This window comes from Zonotrichia albicollis, chromosome 5 (genome assembly GCF_047830755.1).
Source record: "Zonotrichia albicollis isolate bZonAlb1 chromosome 5, bZonAlb1.hap1, whole genome shotgun sequence".
In the NCBI taxonomy this organism is placed as follows: domain Eukaryota; kingdom Metazoa; phylum Chordata; class Aves; order Passeriformes; family Passerellidae; genus Zonotrichia; species Zonotrichia albicollis.
In genome coordinates this window covers 61707438-61730500 of record NC_133823.1, presented here as the reverse complement: position 1 = coordinate 61730500, position 23063 = coordinate 61707438, and the positions used below count along the sequence as shown (strand labels likewise).

Below are 23063 nucleotides of genomic sequence, written 5' to 3'. Positions count from 1 at the left end.
TCTACCAGAGTCCCCAACTCTGTGTGACTCTTTTGCTATATGACCCCAAACAGGTTGTTTTAGGTAATCCACATGCAGTGTGTAGTTCAATAACAAATTTACTTATGAAAAATACTTGATGTTGCATGAGATTTACAAATGAGCAGAGTAATGCAAAATGTATTGCATAGCAGAATAAGAATGTAAGTTACATCTAACAGAATACATAGCAATTGCAATACACATTTCAATGCTACTGTCATCCTCAAAATCAGTGTCTGTGATGTGCTCACCACCACGGTGCTGAGCATCCCCAGCCCCAGAATGGACTGCATGAGTTGTGCATCCCAGCTGAAGCCTATTACTCCCTTCAAAATCCTTCTGAGTTTCTCTAGTTTGCATAAACTATGTCAGTCTGACACCCATATGCACTTCTCCCCGCCCCCATGCTTGTCTAGCTAATTAGGGACACACTTGCACTGTTTTAATGAGCTCAGGGGTAAACATTTACGCTACTTGATCCACTCTGGAGCCCTGTGCCTCAGATACAATCAGCTTCTACAACAGCTGTGGGCAGCCACAACCTGCTTTATTCCCAGAGCTTTATAGGCTGGTCTCCCTTACTGTTCTCTGAGCATTCTTTCGTTGTAGGGGTTTATTGGTCAGTAACACCTTCCTTCTCCAAATATTTTGATGTCAGGAGCTAAAATTTTTGTTAGAAGGGCAAGGTTTAAGAAATTCTCTTTGTACCTGAAGGAAAAAATGATGAAATTTGAAGTCAGCTCAGCATGATAGATAAGGAAAAATGTAAAACTGCTTAGTACAGCTGATATTGGCGACTCATTTTTATTAGCATATATATTTTGAATATTATAAATAGTATTTATATTTTTGTTTTCTATTCCAATATTAGTACTGGAATTTCCAGTGCACCTTGAATTTACAACTCAAGCTGTCTTAATATCTGTCTGTATATGTTTTGACTGAAGGGCCTCTCTTGCATGGCCAGCATTATCAGTGGCAGCACTGTTGGCAGGATATAGTGTCAAAAGTTGCTTTCACATCCAAACCAATTTGAACTGTTAAAGCTAAAGAGACTTTTTGTATAATAAAATCTGTTCTTCTGAGAAGCAAGATACATGCAGTATTAGTGAACTCTGTTCCTTGAGGTTATGAATCTTACTTTTTACCCAAGTAAATTTCTGAGATGTGAAATTATAAATATTTCCATAAAATTGACTATAAATTCATTTTTCCTAGCTAAGGATATTATGAATATTTCCATTTTGAAAATATTTAGAAGACAGACACTTTGGAGTGACAGAATTTGTTGCACATTTCTCTATTTCACAGGTAAGTTGTCTTTGAAATATTTCACTCTGTTTTCCTTTTCTAACCATGTAGCTAACATCCACTGTGTACTCTGCTATCGCTGTGTTGTTTACATTTTCAGTAATTTGAATTTCTGTTTAAATGTCTGTAACATAGATACAGTGTGTGGAAGCATAATTTCCCATTTCATTTATGTGCTTGGCTCATAATTGGATAAACAAACAAAGGGAGAAAAAAAAACTGACAGAAAACCTGTGACTACTTTGTTATCCTGTTTTGTGGGTACTTTGTCTTGTGGGCTATTATAAGTCTTCTTTAGACTGATTTTTTCATGGTAAACTGACAGCTACATTCACCATTCTTTTTCTAAATAATGTCTAAAACATTCTACCCAAAAAGGCTAACTAAGAATTGCACATAAAAAAAGAATAGCAAAAGCAAAGAATGCAGAGGCTGCAGTATGGAATAAATATAAAACCTTGAAAAATATATAGATACTGAAACATGGGAATTTCCATCTGAAGATCAGGAAATAGTTTTTTAAAGCACTAGCACATGTTGGCTGTAGAGGCTGCAGAGTATTATAGAGGTTGTACAGCATGGAGATTGCTGGAAAATACTCAAAATTCATTTGAGCAAAATATTACAACTGATCCTCCTGAGTAGGGGGATGAGACTGGGTGACCACCACATGTCCCTTCCAACACCAACCTTAACTTGATTTTTTAAGTTTCCTTTCAGATGTAATTTGTAGCAGGAGAGGGAAGGCAAAGAGGGATTTAACATTGCTAGCATAGCTCTAATGAATGTCATAGAAAAGATTACAACAATCTATTAAGCTGATGTGGAAGTAAAAGTGACTTTATAAACTGTGATAAACAGTGAGCTAACTTCTAAGAGTAATTTTTTTTTTCCTGTGTCTCGCATCTTTATGCTCCAGAACTCGGCCTTGTCATGTTGTCTGTTGTATTGCACTGGGACTGATTTTGTGTTTCAGTTACACTCTACAGAGGACATTTAAATCCATTTCTGTAGCCTCAACTTTATACTGTGATGTGCAATCCCTTTCTCAGTTCTTTGCTGAGGCTTTTATTTATGGAGAGGAATGAAGACTAAACATTGCAATAATGCCAGAAGGAATTTTCACCGTCAGGAGCTGTATCTCCAAAACTGTAGGGGAGTCGTTCAATGGAAACAGTGACCCTCTGTGTTGAGTCCCTCTGACATGACAAAAATCATAACTTGTGGTACATTTTTGTCTAGACCACTACTTAATATGTTGTTGAAACAAAAATCTATTAGGCTTTCAATTAGCTAAGTCTTCTTTAATTATATTTGCTGTTGCTCTAGAGTTCTTTGAGAGTTTTACACTGCAAGTAGTAGAAGCTTGTTAGACACATAAATATTAAAATCCTTCATTTGCCTGGAATACCTGGAATTACAGTAGTAAATATTTATTTTTGGCAGGCAGAGCTAGATTTATCCCTAAAGAAAAACAAATGATAACTATTTGTATGTGGCCTGTCATGCCAGCTTTTTCTAAAGTGCTTGAGAGGTTACATTATTTTCTTTTTCGCATTATTCAAGAGCATGTCACTAAGAGAAGGCAACTATAACTTTTTCTGATAGAATTGGAATTTTAGGATCTTTTCAGAAGTTCTTAAATATTTTAAAAAGATACTGAAATTATTTGGAAACTGTAAAAGAAATTTATAGATAACATCTCTGAGCATTAAACTGAATATAAACTCTACCACATTTGATCTTAAGCATAGAAATCATATTTAGCATCTAACAAACTCTTTATATGGACCTTAAATAGAACTCAGATAATTATGAGTCAACTGTATAGCCATGTCTGTGAGCAAAGAGCAGTTCATTCAGACCCTTCCAGTGTTCACAATTTTTTCAAGGGTTCTGAGGAAACCTAATCAATTTACTGCTACTGAAATGAAACAGTTGTTCAACAAATCACATCAGTCTTGCCTTAGGCCGGTAATAAAGATAAATAACTTCTCCAACAGAAATATCAAAACAACTTTAAAAGTTGGGTAGATGGCCCAACATGACTTTGGCCAGAAGACTACAGTTAATAATCTATATTTCAGTATTCTAGCATCTTAAAAGAGGTTTCTTGTTACATTTGAGAAGTATTACCGCCAGCAAGAATTTCTCATATCAGTAGAAATTTTGTAAAAAATACCCTGGCTGAAAAAGAGAAGAAAAAAATAGAGACAGCTCTCTGTATAAACATGAAAGACATGTAAAGGATTATAAATAAGAGTTCACGCTATATTTGAGAGTGTCATAGAAATAGGAATCACTGAGTAGATACCATTTCTGTAATAACAGATTCTAAAGCATTTTTTCTACATTTTTTAGTCAATACACTAGAATAACTATGAAAATTATGCACTGCCTTTCATTACTGTCTTATTCAACAAGACAATAGATTGCCATCTGCTTTTTTTCTTTCTCATGTGTAATCCCATATTTTCCTGCCTAAACTCAGATACTGTCTCTTATAGATGGTCTGACATAATTATTTAAAGAAAAAACTTACTAATTTCTCTTTATTCCCAATTTTCATGGTTACTCTTTTTACTTGAGTCTTGAAGAAGAACCAATAAGCCTGGAAGCATATATTTTTTAGTCTGAAAAAAATCTACTCATTGTTTTGGAATAAATAAAACCCCACACATCAGAATTAAAAAAAGAAACAGGAAAAACAAACAAAAAAACCCACCCATAACAAAACAAATCCCAAACAAACAAAATCCACAACCCATAAGCTCAAAAAAACCACCAAAATCAGTAACAATAACTCATAATATAGTTGGGATTTATTAAGCTAAAATGCCATTACACTACATTAAAATTGGATATGCTTGACAGCCACCTGAGTAAAAACGGAGAAAAGAAAAAAACTTGTCGTCTATGCTAGAGAGGAGAAAAAATGACTAACACTCACACTTCCATATGTGAGAAAAGAAATAAGGAATTGAGTCAATGACCTACATTTCATAATGTATAGATAGAGAATGCTGGTAAATAATGTTAACTAAAAAGCTTAATTTTCAATGGAATAATCAAGATAATTAAAAAGAGAAATCAAAAAGCAGGCCTAAATTTATTTGAATGTGCAGTGCTTTGAAACAGGCATTTTGCACAACCCTAACATTGGTTCGAAACAAAGGTGTAGTTACTAATAGGAAAAATAAAAAATAGGCTAAGTAAGTGACCCTGTTAAGCATTACTCTCTGCCAACCTGAAAACTGGATAAATAAAAACTCCTACTGAGATTGGATTTAGATTTGAAAGCACTGCTTCCAGTTATATTTTAAAGCTTAACTATGCACTGGTCTTTCATTACCCAAAAATTAGATTTCTGACAGTAATTAGCTCAACTAAATTGCATATAATATTTACTAAGAATTAGTGTTTTGCCACCATTCTCTAATAGTGGTAAAAGTAGGATCATATGTTTTAGATGCAGAAAAACCCCAAGAGCAGATATTGAAAAAAAAATTGAGGTAAAATCTCAATTGATTTAGATACAGTGAACTGACTCTAGAACCAATGCATATCTCTGACAGAAATAAATGCTGACTAAAAATATGGGGAACAGAGCCAAGGCAAAATTATCACAAAATAACTAACATGGGATTAAAGTAGAGGAAGCTAAAGAATGTGCTGCAGTAGAACATAGAACACTCTACTTTTCTCCCAGTGCTCTTCACGAGATACATCACAATTTATTTGTGTGCCTTGGTAAGGGCAAGTAAAGAATTTTTATGGATTTGTTCCTGGACTGTTATTTTTCAATATATGCTGCCTTACTTCTGAAATAAATAAGAGGAGTCAGAAAGAAATTTTAAGAACAGACTCTCATTCAATGCCATATGCATCATAAAGACAGTCACAGACAGTGAAAAAAATTACAAACCAACATAATTACTCTCTTATTCTAGAGTGTACAAATAAAATTGAGGCAAATTTACATGCACAATGCTTTTTTAGTGGGGTCTGTAGCTGATAGAGTACTCTGACTTCAAAATTACTTTAGGAAAAAATTTTTAAAATTATGGGGATAGTGGGGGAAATGGGAAAAATCTCTCCCCCAACTCATGTATACTTTTTTTATGTATCAATAAAGGTTGTCCTTTATGTTACCTATACTAAGTCTTCAAGTTACAAACTGAAACGTATGAGAGTACATGGGCAATCAGCTTTTATTATGGAGTCAGACAATAATATCTATAAGACAAGAATGAGTAAGCAGAAGAAGAAAAGAGTGTTTTAAACAATAGTGATATTAACTTCCTACAAGGAACCTGATCTAACAGACAACTATCCTTCAGAGTCTGACACTGTAAGATTGTGAGGACAGCAGCACCAGAGGCCCTGGGTAAAGGCACTGCCAGAGCATCTTCAAGATGCATAAAGAAAGGTAGCAAGAGTCTAAGTGGGCAGCAGGCTACAGAGAGAAAGAGAAAAGTCCTCAGTATAACAAAAGTTAAAACATCTACAGCACTGTGCAATACACCGTATTTGGGATGAAAAGTTTTCTAAACTGGTCCCTAAATTTGATGATCCTGCCTGTGTTTTTTGTTGTTTAGCTATCTCAGTGGGTTGGTTGCTCCACATTAAGAGTAAATCCTGGGAAATTCTGCACTCATGAGAACTGTTTCAGATTTTGCAAAATAAGCAGTAAGTAGTTTCTTGTGTCTTTGATACACTGGACTAATTCTGCATTACCACTGTCAGCCTATTCTGCATGCAGACTACCTCTGGTGCATTATCAGCAAGCAAATTTATTTTGAGCATATTGGAATTGCTGGGTATTTGACAGAAGAAAATGTGGGTGGAAACAGGAGATTCGTGACCTTCATTAACTCACACTTTAAAAATGGTTAAAAAATAGTCAGTGAATTTCTTTTCTTTCTTTTCAATGAAAGCTAATTTCTTTTTCCTTTAAAGAATGTTTGTAGTATTTAGAAACATGTATGATAAATGTTTTGTGGCAGTCTGTTTTGTGCATACAGAAAAGTTGAACATGGAATTTGCCAGGGAATGTTTCAATTGCAGTTGAGAAACTTTTTCAGTCACTGGATCTTCAGAGTCATAACATGAACTGTTTTCTTGGGCTTACATACATTATTATTCTAATGCCATGTAATGATCACATGACATCAGAGTGTCTATGAAGTTATGGAAAATAACATTAGAATCATTTCAAAATAATAAAAATATGGCATTAATAAGAGCAGCAGCTACACAGACAAAAGAGCAATTTTGCTTTAATTGCTTACAAAACCTTGCAGAGTCCTAGCAGAATGGTATCAAGGAGTTGCAGGGCCAAAAACCTTTAAAGGTTAGGAAAAGTTATGATTAAAATAATTATATCTTAATAAGACCTGTTTATGTGCACACCTTCTGTTAGTTTCACTTATGACCCAATTTTTATACTACGGATTCCCTGATCCATTAGTTTAGAAAACACATAATTCTGAGAATAAATCCTAGTTGTCAGAGGAAAATATTTCGTACTGGATTTGATAGCCTGAGAGAGAAAAGGCTGCTAGAGCTCCTTGTCCCCATGTCCAGCCTGAAGTGAGGCTGAAAATGTGTTCCCAGTGGACACAGACAAACAGAGAATATTTGGATTTACATTTGGATATGAAGGGCTGTCCACACAGCTCCCAGAGACACACAAAGAGCATTCACACAAACACAGACAGCACCAACAGGCTCATCCTGCTACCCCTTCTGATTGAGCCAGAACAGAGTTCAGTAGTGGAAATAAATATATCTCTGAAGTATGTTTATCCCTGCAGCAGCTGGGTTCAGACACCCAGTGTCTGTGCCTGGATCCCAGCATCCCCAGTTGCTGGCATCTGAATTTACACGTGCCCAAGGTCACAGTGCTGCTCCATTTGTTGGTACAGATAATTTCATTCACACAGAGATGTCCAGAAGTTCCCTGGTCCCACAGCCAACCCGCTGTGCTCTCTCCCTGAGACACACACACATCCAGAGCAAGTCCTTGCTCCCAGGATGCTTCACCTACTGTCTGGATTGGCCTCATTTGCATCCCAACAGTCACTTCAATTTCTGTACCAGAGATCCACATACACAGAATTATAGAACTTATGGAGTTAGAAGGGACTCACAAGGATCATCAAAGTCCAACTCCTGACCCTGCAAAGATCCCCTCAAGAATTACACTGTGTCTGCAGGTGTTGACCAAAATCTTCTTGTAGTCTGGCAGGATTGGAGTTGTAACAGCTTCCCTGAGGAGCCTGTTCCAGTGCCCAAGCACCCTGTGTCCAATATCCAACCTAAACCTCCCCAGATGCAGCTTGAAGCCACACCCTCGGGTCCTGTCACTGGTTACCACAGAGAAAAACTGCCCCTCCCCTCATGAGGAAGCTGTAGACTTCATTGGGGACTACCCATGGTCTCTTCTGCTCCAGGCTGACCAAACCAAGTGTCCTCAGCTGCTCCTCATACAGCTTTCCCTCTAAACTTTCCACCATCTTCATGGCCCTTCTTTGAATGTTTTTTATTGTGGTGCCCCAAAACTGCACAAACGTATCAGGGGAGGCTGCCCTGGTGCAGAGCAGAGCAGGACAGTCCCCTCCCTTGCCCAGCTGGAGGTGCTGTGCCTGATGCACCCCAGAACAGGATTTGCCCTCCTGGATGCTGGGACACTGCTGACTCATATTCCAGTTGCCATCAACCAGGATTCCCCTGAATACTTTTCCACGATGCTGCACTCCAGCCTTCCATTACGTTCAGGGTTGCTCTGTCCCAGGTGCTGAAACCAGCTCTTGCCCTTGTCAAACTTCATACATGCACAGAATAAAGAGGTTCTTACCAGAACATAATTGATAGTGGAGTTTAGCAAATGATAGGGCAGACCACAGTGATTCAGGTACAGGGCATGGCCAAATAAGCCTATTGATCAGCCCCTGCTTACATGAGAATGGACTTTTTTATTTTTCTCTTATCTTTCTTATTCCTCCACAAAGCATAAAAACCCTTCCCCACCTTTGATTTCTCTTCTAAATACCCTATGAAAAATTCTGTGGAATCCCAAAATGCTTTTCCTGTGCGTCCCATAGCATTTCCTCCATTTTTAGGTGGCAAATACCTTAATCTGACAGGGCCTGGACAGCATGCACCATCCTTAATCTTTACTTTGGCTTCCTGTCTGTCCCTGTACCCCTGTGTTCCTCTGGTGTTGCAGAGATGGGCCCTTTGGTGGGCTGATGGCTCTTCTGGGATGTGATGGGAGCTGCTAGCTGGGTGTGATTCCCCTGGGCTAACCCAGAGCCTGCAGTTGTCTCTCTGTTCTCCCTTTAATCACATATCCTAAACCTGGGCATATGAGGGAGACTGCTCTCTGCAGGACTCCTGCTTCAATTGTTCTAAACATTGGAAAGCATTAGGTAAATAAGGCAGAGGAGCTGCAGGAGAAGGCAGCTGAGAAATGCCCAGGGAAATTATCTGCTGTCAGGTCTCTGCTCAGCTTTCCTGTTTAAGTCTGGATCCGTCACTTAAATCACATTATCACAGGTGGACAATGATTATGTATTCTTCATTTTCTGGGTGACTGACTTTATTCCCTATGGTCTTATTTGCAAAACAACTGGGTACTCATAACTGCAGCATAAGCTAGTTAGAGTTGTGCTTTGAATTCATAAACTGTAATATACAATTATATTCTCTAAAAATCAGGTCCAGGTTATGTGAAATTGGGCACATACAATTAGTGACTCTTTTTGACCTTATTATCTCAATGTCTTTATTCTCAATCTATGTTTTATTAAATAGGACATAAATAATAATGACATCTATCCTCATATAATGATTCTACAAAAATCAGTTTGTGTTGGGGAAGCGACCAGTTACTGTCACTATTAAGTTTTCTATATTATTGATATAAAAAAAACCATTTTGTGATTGAATAAAATACTGTAGGGGCTTAGGAGACTTCTTCAACTATCTTTTCTTATCCTTCATTTTCTAATACAACAGATATTACTTATGCTACCTCATTTTAGGGATTCTCCTTTCTAAAAGATCTCAGGAAATTGTATTCCTCCCTACAACATCCTGACCTTGTCTCTAAAGCTGTTTGGGTATATTGGGTATATGTCACACATATTGCCAGTTCTACTTTACTGAGGCTCTTTACTAAGAAGATGGTAGCATATGATTTTAAATTCATTTTTGACCCAAGTCAGATGAATGTCTGTGTATAGTAGTGTTGCTACATCATACATTAATAAATTTTGTTACAAAAAATACCATGCAGAAGTTGGTGAGCAAAAGTTTTATACTCAGAGAAGGTTTAAAATGTTGTAGAAACACAGTGATAGAGGAAAAAATTGTAAACTCTATGAGCACCATGCATTCCACATAGTAGAAAAGTATTTACAATGTGATGCTAATGCAATACTGAAGACAGTTTCAATGCATCTGCATAACACAATGAGATTAATCCCACAATATTTTTACTTTTGATTATTCAGCTTTGCAAACTTAGTAACTTTAAAGTGTTTCTTCTGCTTAATAAATAAAGGTGCATAAGATTCTTATTAAGACTCACAATTGAATATATTTTAATCTGCTGTTGAAAAGCTGTCAGCTTTCAGAAAAAGAGACAAATGCTAAGAAAATTGTCTATACTAGGTTAACACTGACTTAACTATGTGAATGAACAAATATTCAGTTGATTTTGTTTTTGGGTTAGATAAAAATGAAAATTAATGAGTCATATAATTACAAGAAAAATGAGGATAGAGGGAAAAATGATAAAATTGGAAGTGTTTTTACAATTTTATTTAAGCAGACATTCTTTGTATAAAATCTGTATAGAATGAGATTTTGTTATTTTTCTGAAACTCTATTACAAAATTACTTAGGACAGATTGAAAGCACTTGCTATGATTAGTATTGCAAAATGGAAGTATTTTTGGAAGTCAGTTTTTAAACTTAGAAAATTATTTTATTTACATCCTGATCTTTTTTTTTTTTTCCCTCAAACATATCCAAGAATACCCATACTTTCTTTAATTCATATTCTGTTTCCAGGAATAACAAAAAAACCTCAAGATTTGGTCAGCTATAATCTTCCAGAAATATCAGCAAAAGTATTTGATCATATAATAGGAGAAAAACAAATTAAAATATTAATGAAATACATATCTAATATGCAATAAATCACATTTTTCAAGTACTGTATAATTCTGATTATGCCATAAAATGTACAGCACAGGGTCATCCTTTAGCAGTGTAGGAATAAGTAAGAAGACACAAAGAGATGGCTCTTGGTCTTGTATTGTTTTGACAATGCAGGGTAGGGTTCAAGGGGTGTTTATAACTATTGCAACTTATTTTTGCTGTCAATTTCTATATAGTTAGGAGGTATTTTTGGGACATGTATGATGCAATATTTGGAAGCCAGTAAATACTGAAAAATCCTGTAGAAAACATTATCTTTTTTGGAGTGCTAGTCAGTGCTCTGTGGTAAATTTATGAAAAATCTTTCCTTAGGCATGGAAATTCCTCTTCAACTTAATTTCATGCATGAGTCATTCATAACAAAGAGCTATGTTCAACCTCCCAAAGCATCCCTATATTGTCTCCCATAATTCTTGCTCTACTCTGTCCAGATCTGTTAGTCCCACCCCAGCTCTCTTTTAGAAATTGTTTACCCATTAGGCTGTGTAAGTCTTACTTCCTTCAGCAAAACCTTCTATTCCACGGCTTTGCCATTTAATTTATACACTCTTGAAAAATAACTCTTGATAAATAAATAGTTATATAATTTTATTAAACAGAGTTTATGTTGTTGGTTGTGAACATAATATGAGAGAAATTGCGTTAATTCATAAGAGAAACATCTAAATTGTCACTTTTACTTAGTTAAGTCATGTTGTCAAGGAAACGGGTGACCTTCTCTAAAGAGAAAAAGTATTTTATGTTTATGAGGATTTCAGTAGTTCATCCGTACTTTTTCATTAAAAGAGACTCATTTTAATCTCTACAGCATGCAGTAATACAGATTAAACTTCCATAGTCAATTTGCATCAGATATAAGAAATAAATTTTTAATGATTTGCAGCTCATTTGATAATGGTTGTTTTATATTTGATTACAAACAGTAAAACTTTTTTGTCATCAACTTTACAAAGCTTTTCTGCCCACAAACACCCATAATGCTTGAGTTTTACTTTTTCTATTTCACAGAGTTGTAATATTCTTTTAAAGAATGTTTGTAAAGAGATTGTCAGTGTGCCCTGAATCTTATGAACCATCCTTGTAACCAGTGAACTTGGAAGCCTTGCTTGTGACAGAAAATTACATACTACTTAATGAGTGATGTGAGCAGATTGTGGAACACATCAAGCTTAGGCAACAGCCATAAAATTCTATGTAAGTTAAATATTTTCATGTTTCTGAAATTTTCAGAAAACAGATCTTTTTCCCGTTATCTGAGTTGTAAAAAAGATGTAAAACCAAAGATGGTGCAAAGACTAGGGGTCACAGTCAAGGACTATCATGTCACTTCTGCAGATGTTCATCAGACTGGAAGATGGATATTTTTGTTTAATCTTGTGATAATAATCTTCCCTATTTTGACCTAAATTACACTAGTATAAGAACTAATAGTGCTGAAACTTGCTTTGAACTTAGCCCCACATGTTTGCTACAGTAGAAGATGCGCTGTCACAGAGCTGGCTGGAAAAACTACTTAATGCCTCAGACATCCCTTCAGTCTCACATCTCAATTGCAGTTACAGTCAGGAGAAATGCCTAACACTTAGCTCAATGAGTATAGTTAACTCCCAGCTTTTTATCTGGCCCCCTCTGTAGACCATCTCAAATTTTAAAGTTTGCCTATACAGGAAAAAGCCCAGAAAAAGAAACAAGAGCTGAACTGTTAAGAGGACAAATCAAAACTCTTTGATTCAATACAACTCTCAAGAAGGCCAGCACATTAAAGGAAAGCTTTTGTTACTATATTGTTAGCATTAGTAACTGATGTGCAGAACAGGTTTTTTGATGACAGAAGTGCCAAATGAAAATAAATATTGGAAGTAGATTTAGATTAACCTATAAAAATACAGAAGGCTGAAAACTTCAGAATATTTTTTCTCTCTCCTAAAGATACACTTAAATATTTTGATGTTTTGACAGCATTTTGGGACAAAACCAGCATGATATTTCTTTTCATGTTTTCTTTTCTATTGGAAAAATGGATGTATAAATTCTCTATTTAAAATAAAAAAATGGAAATAGAAGAAATTGAAAGAAAGGAAATGGATATCAACTCTTTCCTAAGTTACCTTAAAGGCCAGAAATAGCACAAGGCATCAGGTATTCCATTCATTTCAGTTTGAACTCTCTTAGGTTTCCTGGCTTAGGAACTTTAAACTCATAGTTTGGACACAAACTTTATGTGACATCAGTGTCCTGATGGAGAGAAAGTTCAGCTCCATTAGTGGTCATCCCATAGGTCTGTGAAACTGCTGGCTAAGAGCAGAAAATTGGCTGTTGAATTCATTTGACCATTATGATGTTTCTTCTGAGTAATTGATGGGTAGAAGTTGTAAAAAATCAACTCCTGTTATGAAAAGAAAATTACTTCAGTCCCAGTAATTTACTTTCTGGAAGGGAACATTTCTCAGCTTCTCATCATGGTATTGAACAGCACCCAAATAATCTGCACAGTGTGAACACTGGATAGAGTTAAGATTGAAGAGTATGACAAACTATGGATGAATAGGCATCATGAGATATCAGGCTGATCTGACATAATATGAGAGATTCATTATTTTCATGATTATAGAATCATTAAGGTTGGAAAAGACCTCCAAGATCATCAAGTCCTACCTGAGACTGAAAACCAGCCTAATTTATTTTGTAACCTGTATTTTAGACCTGCATTTACCTTTGTTTCTGTCTTCTCATATTGATAACTTTACCCTGCCTACTGTTCTGGGTTAGATTGCCTTTCCAATGCACTTTTGTTGCATGTAGCTAGCTACCTGTGGAACCAGGTGTATGACAGTGAGTGCCTGTTCATACATGTTCATTCATATATGCTCACCTATGTGGAAATACTACATGTGTCTAAAGATCTCTGCTTACTAGAATATCAACATTACTGATTTTCTAGACAAAGTATAAAGAAACTGTTACTTTAATCCATGTGGTTGTTGCTCAGCCTCTTGCAGTTCATTTTTTTTATTCCTTTTTCCTTTACCTTCACCCATCTTCTTTTCCTTTCCCTGAGTACCTGTCCAGACCTATGTGATACCCCATACATTTTGCCTTCTCCAAACATTTATCTCATGTTTTATTCTTCTTATATCTCATTTTTTGTCATGCTGTCAGACCTACCTCTGTGTTTATTAGATACTGATAGGAATTAATGCCTTCATTAAGACTGTATCTCTTTGTTTCTACTAAACAGTTTCAAGTAATGTCATACAAATGCAATGTGACAAGATTTATTTTGGTTAAAACTTGGCAACAAGTACTGTTTGCTTTGAAAATTATGTTTTATATTTTTTTATATTATGTTTTCATCATTCTGAACCTTCAGTTCAGATGGACACTTCAAATTGATTGGTTTTGAACAATAACAAAAAGAAAATATAAATACTAATGATTCATAGTTCAGTAAACTGGCCTTAGAAAGATTGTTTCAGGGTGACCTCTGATTTTTCACACACAATTAGCTACAAAACAGAAAATGTAATGAAAAAACTTACAGGAATTGTAACTTTTAAGCCCATTATTTTTCTCTCTGCCATCACAAGATCATTATTATTTGCAAAACGTGTATCAGGAAGCAGGTTGCTACTTTTTGATCATATAAATTTTCAATGTTTTTGATACATTTCTCTCTGCAGTATCTTTAGCTGAAAACAGTTATTTTTACTGCTCTACTATAAAATAATATTTTTCCTAAACAAATCTCTAGTTAATAAGAAGAGAATCCCAGTTTTAATTGAGTAATTATACTAAATAGAACAAGGAATTTTTACACTAATGATAGTTCATTCATAATAAAGACTTATCTCAGCAATTATACACTTTAGATTAATAGAAATTGCTTTTGTCAGAGACTTGCTTATGTATTTAAACAGCATATTTTTTCTTAAGCTCCTTCCTTAATTGTGCAGCTACTGTGGACTCTTAGAAATATAACCTTAATGTTTTACTTCATTAACTTTTATAGAGCTAAAGACAGTAACTTTGAGGATTGTCTCCTATGTATTTTTGTCTCACAAAGTGCACTTAAAACTGCAATAAATAGGCAACTAAAATTTGTCCCAATTTGGAAAGGCTTGTAATTATCAGTACAAACATACCCGTATCAATTGGATGTATTTTATTTAAATAATTTTACCTCTATATCCTCATATTTTATTTTATTTTAAAGGAAACCTCTTTTATTTTAAAAGAAACTTCAACAGAGGCTTAAAGGAAACTCATTTTACAGATGTTTGAGTAGAGTTACTAATTTTTATTTCAATGAGCATTTGATTTCTAATAGTATTTGCTTTAGGTTAGCATAGAAGTACTTTTGGTGAAAGTTTACTTTTCATCTCAATGTGCTGACTGCTAGGGAATAAATAAAAAAATCAGTCAGTATCTATTGATTTTGTCTGATATTTGTATAGCAGGCTGAAAAGTCTTCTGTGTAGTTTGCATGGTATATTCCAATTTGACATCAGTCGGGCAATGTAAGGAAAACAAACATTAAAGATTCAGCTTTTTATAAAATGTGCCTAGGGAATTATATACATATGCATAATAAGGCAGGAAGATGAAAATATTGGGCAACATTGATGAATATATTGAGGAACTTGTTAGAGGACTTAGGTAATGATAAATATCAATAAATAATAAGAATTTCAAAAGCATCCTTAAATGCCTTTCTTTCAGAGAACAAGTAATGGAGAGAAATTAAATTGCAGTCTTTTTTCATGTTAGAATCATACTCAAAAAAAGGACAAGATGATAGCAGAAAAATTAATTCTTTCTATTGATGTATACTGTGGAAAACCTAAGATATATTCCTGCATCAAAACCTTCATAAGACTGGTCTCATGATAAAGCTTTAGAACAGTTTGATACAGTGAGAAATAATAGGATGTTAGAAATCAGATATAGAGCTCCTGAATGAGTTCTTGTGTTTAATATGTTGTCTCAATCAGCCTGCCCACCAGAAACAAGAAAAGTGCCAACAGTGGTAACAAAAGAAAAAGGAACATGTAAGCAAGTCAGAGATAAGTATAGTACCTCAAAGATCTCTTGCAGTTTTTCAAAGGAGTCAATGAATTGATATAGGTATCAAGGTATCAATTTCTTCTTCAACGACTTTGGTTAATTTCTTTAAGTTGTTATAGGGTAAGAAGAAATATAGCCTTAGAATTTAAAAATGTCAGTGAAATACAGTAAGGGAAGGGTAACCATATGGACCAGTTTTCACAATGGCTGAGGGTCACCAATGGAGCCTCTTAAAAATCAGTCATGGAATTACAAGTGCTGTAGAAATTTATAAGCTATCTACAATGGGTGTGAATAGTGAACTTTGCTATCAATATAAAGTATTTGGGGCTCTACAAAAATAAAATGAGCAGAGGAGAATTGGAGCGAGATCTCACATAGGCGTAATTGCTCGGTGAAGCAGTAGGTGAAATTCAGTGTTCTGAAGTAAAGTGGGGGGGTAAAAAGCCAGTCCTTGCTATGTGCATACAGCAGCTGGCATGAAATTAGGTATTTCTTTTCAAGCATAATATTATTAGATCATTGCAGATAGATCATTGAAATCCTCAAAGTCCGGGTGCACTCGAATACAAGTAGAATTTAGGAATAATAATAATAATAATAATAATAATAATAATAATAATAATAAGAAGAAGAAGAAGAAGAAGAAGAAGAAGAAGAAGAAGAAGAATAGAAATAAAAAAAAAAACAGGAGAGCTACAAGAGGTTTAAATGTACTAAGACCAAGCCAGTCTCATAGTGAGGTGACTGAGGTAAGTCCAGGGGTGAGGGTGAGATCGAGCTGTGCAGGGGGCTCCCTGGGGTTAGGATCACCTGAGCAGCACCTGCTTGGAGCTGGAAGCTCTCAAGAGCTGATCAGGCAAGCAGTGGGTGCAGCTGGGATCAGCGTGGGAGGTACAAACTGCTCCAGGGAGCGCGCTGGGCAGGGCAGGAATGCTGCATGGTGCATGGAGAGGTGTGTGGCCCAGCAGTTCATGTGTGGAGGGAATGCAATCTGCAAGTGGGTCCCCAGCTCAGGTGGATGAGTGCTCTAGGACTCTGCCCTAATGGTGGGCACTTGCCTCAGACGCTAAACCAGTGACTCCTGACACAGTCCCTGTGTGTTGCTTTCACTCAGGTGCAAGGAGACTTGCACAGAGGTGGTAGCTGCAGTGGGAGCCCATGTCCTCGTTGGAGCAGGCTCCTAGACAGGCCTGTGGCCTTATGGAAAGAGGAGCCCACACTGGAGCAGGCTTGCTGGGACCCACACTGGGGCACTGAAGGACTGCACCCCGGGGAAGAGACCCACATGACAGCAGCTCAGGAACTGCAGCCTAGGGGAAGGATTCAAATTGTAGAAATTAATGGAAGACTGTCTCTTGTGAGAGGGCCCTGGGCCTGGAACACGGAAAGGAGTCTTTCCCCTGAGAAGGAAGAAGTGGCAGAAACAATGTGTGATGATCTGATTGTAACCCCATTTCCCATCCCTGGGCACCACTGAGGGGAAGGAGGTAGAGAATCAGAAATAAATTTAAGCTGGGGAGCAGATGAGTGTGGAAATGATATTATTAAGATTAAGGTTTACTTCTCATTATCATACTCTGATATTATTGGCAATAAATTCAAGGAATTTTCCTGTCTCAGGACCTCTTGCTGGTCAGAGTGACCCCGAGAAAAGTTGGAAGTCTCTTTTCCCAGCTCGATTCTTGAAGAAGGAGTCAGAGCTCTTCAGCTCTTGGTCTCAAGGTTATTGTTCCTTATCTTTAAAATATTTTCTCCTGTCCAGCTGAGTTCCGTTTAGCAGGGCAGTCTAGGCACTCTGCCTGCCCCGGGGTAGTGTTATCTTTTTATACTAAAAATTACATATACACTATTTACAATTACTTTCCAATACCTATCATCTATGTTAGACAGTGAGCTTCTACTCTAAACCAATCTAAAAGTGCCAACATCACCCAGAAGTTGGAGGCTAGGAAGAAGGAGGAGAATTGGTCATGCCCCAATTCCTCCATCTTGCCTCCTTAACCCCCATTCTAAAAACCCCAAAATCTGCTTTTTCACTCTGTGAAAAATTCACTATCATTAAACTGTCATGGCTTGTAGATCTTCATCAAAGGTTGGTAACTTGTTCCATGGGTCATAATCAAAGCCACATGAATCTTGGACTCTGTGCCAAGGTCTCTGAGTTCCCTGGCAGGGGTCTTGGTCCTCCAGGGCAGCCAGAGGAATTTCCTGGGTTCTCACATTTCCCCAAGTGTTTTACCCATGATGACAATTTTTGAGTGTCTCTTCCTCTCCTTATCTCAACCCATGAGAGTTTCATTGTATTTTCTCACACCTGTCCCGTTGATGAGGGGAGTTATAGAGTGGCTTAACTGGAAATCTGGCACCCAGCCAACATCAAACCACAACACAGACAAAAATGTTGTTTGTCTAGTCTGGAAATTCACTGAATTCACTGTGGTAGTTTCCAATTTAAAAATTGCCATATACAACCTTTTTCTGCAGTTTTCAGGTTAATGCCAAGATCACTCAGCTTCTAAGATGAAAAATTCAGTTTTAACAAATGAGAAGCCTTTTTGTTTGGGGATTTTTTTTTTAAACTTGCCTTATAGAGGAAACCTCTATATAGCTTTGTGGGGTTTGGGTTTTTTTTTTTTCAGGGAGTCAGGGAGAGGTGGTAGTTTCCAAACATGCCCAGCTAATTTATGCATACCTAAGACAGAAAAGTGCATTTTGGACTCTCTTACAAATCAGAATTATTTTCCCTCATGTAATGGATTACATTATTTATCATGAACAGATAACAGCTGAGATCTGTAGTATTTGTGCAGACTCACACCACATAATTATACATGCTGCAGGTTGCTCTTCTGTGCCACAAATGTCTTTGCAGTCTGCACTAAGTGTTGAGACGTAACATAATGGATTTCATATATTTCTTTCCTTTTCAGAAGAAATGCAAAGAAAAACATGTAAGTGATAAATGTGTCAGACCTGAGTACAATTTTTTTCAGTAGTTTCTCACCATATGTAAAGCTGTTCTCAGTCTTTTCCAGTTTTGGACTACCACGGTCACCAACACTTCAGTTGTTGTCCCTCCTACATATAATTGCATATGGCTCATACATCTCACTGTAGTTCATGCCCAATCCATGGGAAAATTAAAAATAAATGGTTCCATTTCAGAATTGCTATAATTCCCAAATTTTGCCAATCCATCCAATTTTGCATTGATAGAATTACCTACTCAAAATGGTAACCAATTGCATCAGCTGCATTTCTCAGTCTCTGATGCTGGTCTTTTCATGAGGTGTTTAGGAAAAGGCATCTCTTTTATACTTCTTAGTTGTATAATTTATTATAATCCTCAGATTCTGTGGCAGGTCTTAGGGCAATACTTCACCAGAATAAAAGCTATCTGCAGTGTGTATCTAAAATTCACATATATGAGGCATAAGGTAGCTTTTAAGACAAATAGGTAACCAGAATAATTGTGTACAATGGGATATCCATTAACTCTTTAGGGCTTACAGAATGTCTAAAAATGTCAGCAAAGACAAATGCCCACTGTTAAAATAAACACTTGTTACTTTAGTGTGTTACTCTGAAAAAACAATTTTTACCCAGTCAGAAGAACTTTAAGCATTGTGGGACATCCACCATTGTCAAAGTTTTTTTAGAAAAGCTTATCAAGATATACAGTGTAAGGAAATTAAAATAAGGATTAATTTATTACAGAAAATTATTCTTTTCAATTTAGATTAATTTACACTTATGATATTATATCCATAACAGACAAAACACTGGTTTATATTTTTTCCAGCACTAGAGTTATAAGCCCTACTTGTATTCCTAAAGTAAGGCATATCTATTTTTATCCTGTTTGTGACTCAGCTAGATCTTACTGAAGATCAAAATGATCTATAAGTACATCAAGTAGTTGTTGTAGATGACCTTTTATAGGTATTGAAGTCCTGTATTTTGTTTTAATTCTACAAAGTCTGAATCTATAGAATGGGGATTATACACATATGGTCTTTTTTGTGGTTGAAAGAATGTACAAGAAACCCACCAGGTCTGGCATTCAATTGCTCAATCTATTATCCTATTGAGTCTAAATGTATTTGGCAGAAGTTAGCAGGAAAATGACCCAATTTAGCTGAAAAGAAGTCCAAAAATTCTTAAAATTATTATAAAGTTTGTTTATTTTTGTCAGCTATCACTAGTTTATTTTCTTTCAAGTTAATGAAAAGAATCTTTTCTCCGTACATACAGACCACACATATGTGAAATAGCTAAAAAACTAAAACACATTCCTCCTATATGAAAAAAACCCTCAAACCATTAGAGGCAAATAAGTTCTATATATGCAAAATTTCCGTGTATAAATTCAAAACTACAACACAAAAAACAATATTGCTTCTTATCTGCCCATTTCTGGTACCTCTGTTTGAGAAATTTCTTCGGCTTATTTTTCTGGACAGGACAGTCACTGACAGATCAGCTGGGCAGTAAGAATTTTGGGATTCAGGAAACACAGTTAATAGAATCTATATTCCTAGACTGTATCAAATAACAAAGTGTGTTGTACTCTCCAATAGCATTTGAAGGTAAAGGCATCTTGAGCCATAATGTCAGCAGCAGTACCATCCTGTCATTTAAACAGGATATGAGCTGAATAACTTATTGTCATGTACTATCATTTGAAGACCTATTAAAATTTGTTTCATGGTTTAGTGCCCTAGAAAACATACAAAGTAAACTGGAGGAATGATTGTTATCACAGGAAATGAATAAATTACTTAATGTTTAAATATTTCTGCATTTCAAGATACACATTTTTTAAGGTTTGCTGGTCTCCAAAGTCTGTTGTATTATTTTCTATTACCGATTTTTTTCCTTTTTTCCCCTTCTTTTAGGTTGTAAGAATGGAGAAGAATGGAAGAAGGGAAGAGATCACTTTGATCTATATTCAAGATTAGGTGGCTGTAGATGAATGGAAGATTGGTTACTAGTGGACACAAATATTTGGCATTCAAACGTGAACCAGTTAGAAATACTGCTCTTAGCCCTTGATGTGGCCTTTATGTTTTGTTGTTATTTCATATCATCATTAAGCTGAATGATCTTCCACTGTGCTATATTCTGAACTGAGAAAAGATAATTACAATTTTATTACAATATACTGTGATATCACTTTTACAGATGGATTAAATGAAGTTTAAAAAAAGACTGGATGTGGCACTTGGTGCCATGATCTAGTTGAGGTGTTGGAACATGGGTTGGACTCGATGATCTTAAAGGTCTCTTCCAACCTAGAATTTCTGTGATTCTGTGAATTTGGATGTGTGTGCAAAAAAAGTCCAAATTAAGGGTTAATATAATGTGAAATTTGCTCATATCCTCATTTTGCCTCACTATACTAAGGATGCTTCTTTTGGTTCTCAAGGAAAGAATTCAGGAGATAAAAAATGGACACAAAGGAGCACATTTTCAAGAGTAACAGGGAGAGCAGCACTGAAGTAAGAAAAGGGAGGAAAAAAGCCAAAAAAACAAAAGCCAGAAGGTATAATCTGATCTGAAGCCTGTGACTAGCTTAATAAAATTACTGAATTGTTTAAAAGTATCTCAAGCATAGGAAAGGACTGCATAAACTGGTAATGCATTAGGAAGAAGTGTGTAGCAGAGTAAGATGTTTTATCTCAGTTTTAATTGTTCAAATATTTGCATGTGTGCATATAAAAGTTGTTAACTGAGCTGGGACTTTTGGAATTTAAACCAGACATGTTTTTATTAAGTTTTTAGCAGCTTATGCCTCTCAATATCTTGACTGTCCTGTCAGATCATCAAGCCTGAGGCAAGCACATACAGTCATACACTTTCACCAGCTTAAAAAACAGGAATCAAACAAATAAATGGATAAATAAATAAATATCAGAAACACTTTGAAGCTTCTTTCATTTTCTTCCAAATATATTTTTGACATAATACAGTACAGAAGAAGATGTCTTTCCAGAGGGCATTTAGCAAAGTGCCTTGGCAGTAGAAAAGACCTCTCACGCTCCACTGTTCTCCATTTTGGAAAATAGATAATGTATTGCTTCTATTTGTGCTTGGTTTTTGTTTATTTCTTAACACTAGGGTATTATAATGTGCATTCCCCTTATCCTGTTTTTCTGCCATTTTTAAAAGGCCAACTATTGTAAGCAGCTATTACAGATGTTATTTGAGTTGCATTGGGCATTGCTAATGAAAACTGCTGCATTACAATGTTTTTGTCATTTCTGGCAGACCACATTGAACAAAAGCTGCTTTTAAACAACTAATCAAAATACCTTATCCTTTTTCCCTCAAATTTGTATAATGACTTTCCATTAACAGGTTTTTTTGTTTTGTTTGGTTTGGGTTTTTGTTTTAGATTTTTGTTTTGGTTTGGTTTATTTTTTTACTGAAGTAAACAAGGGCTTTACTAGCATTAAGATTTATTCTACATTTTAGTTCATGAGTTGTATTTAACTCCCAGCCTTTTAACAGAAAATGTTCTTTCTAGCAAGTTTCTAAATCCATTTTTCTGAGACAGTTCCGATTTGTGGGTTTCATTTGTTGATGCAAATAAGCTGCTGAGTGGTTAATTGTGTTACTTTTTCTACATATGGATTATATGTCCATTATATTATGTGTATAATGTATCTGTGGCTCACAAAGCCTAGCCTCTACCATGTCATTATTTTGGTTCAGATACAGTATTAATAAAATTTGTCATTATCTTGCCACGCATGCAACTGATGCAGTGTGTCAAAGCTGGAAAACTGTGCCCAGAACTTCCAGCATTTTCAGTTGGATAATATTTCTGATGGCTCCAAGCCCTTTCCTAGTGAATAAGTTATATTCACCAGGTTAAGTTAACTAAAAAGTTAATATAAAACCTACTACAACAAATATATTTATGAATATGCAGCTTAAACAAAGAATTTTTAATCCTAAAAGCTGGGAAGTTTGGAATGAGGCTAAAATAGAGCAGGATTTATTATGCAAATAGATTGCTGCAAAAAAAAAAAAAGTCAATTCTTTTAAGAAGTGCTGAGCTGAGTGTAAGGGACAAGCTTTGGGGCAGAAAGCCATTTAATCTATTGTGACAAAGCGGGAAAAGTACTTCTTAAGCAACAAAAGGCCAGGCCACAGGTTTGGCATTTCAGGATAAGAAGCCAAGGATAACATTTCCCACTTCAGAACTTTGCCCTTTTGATTCATAAGAGCTCTTTTTTTGTTGTTTCACTGACAGCAAAGTTCAGTGCAAGCCAAGGGGGAGATGTTACTACTTTTCAGGTGCTACTATAGTCACACAATTTTATTTACGATCAGAAATTGGTCAAATATTTGTTTCAGTATAATACTTTTCTAAGCTTAGTTAAGACTAATTTAGTTTCTAGATTACTTCCTAAATAAATGCTTTT

At 35.8% G+C, this 23063-nt stretch overlaps 1 long non-coding RNA gene across 1 annotated transcript in view; it reads left to right on the top strand.

Annotated features, from left to right (window-relative positions):
- Nucleotides 1-21933, top strand: part of LOC141729047 (uncharacterized) — an 87792-nt gene extending 65859 nt beyond the window's left edge. Inside the window, exons 5-6 of the long non-coding RNA XR_012580293.1 lie at nt 1240-1332; nt 20529-21933. This is a non-coding gene — a long non-coding RNA (uncharacterized LOC141729047). The remainder of the gene's footprint in view (nt 1-1239; nt 1333-20528) is intronic.
- The last annotated feature ends 1130 nt before the right edge of the window (nt 21934-23063 follow it).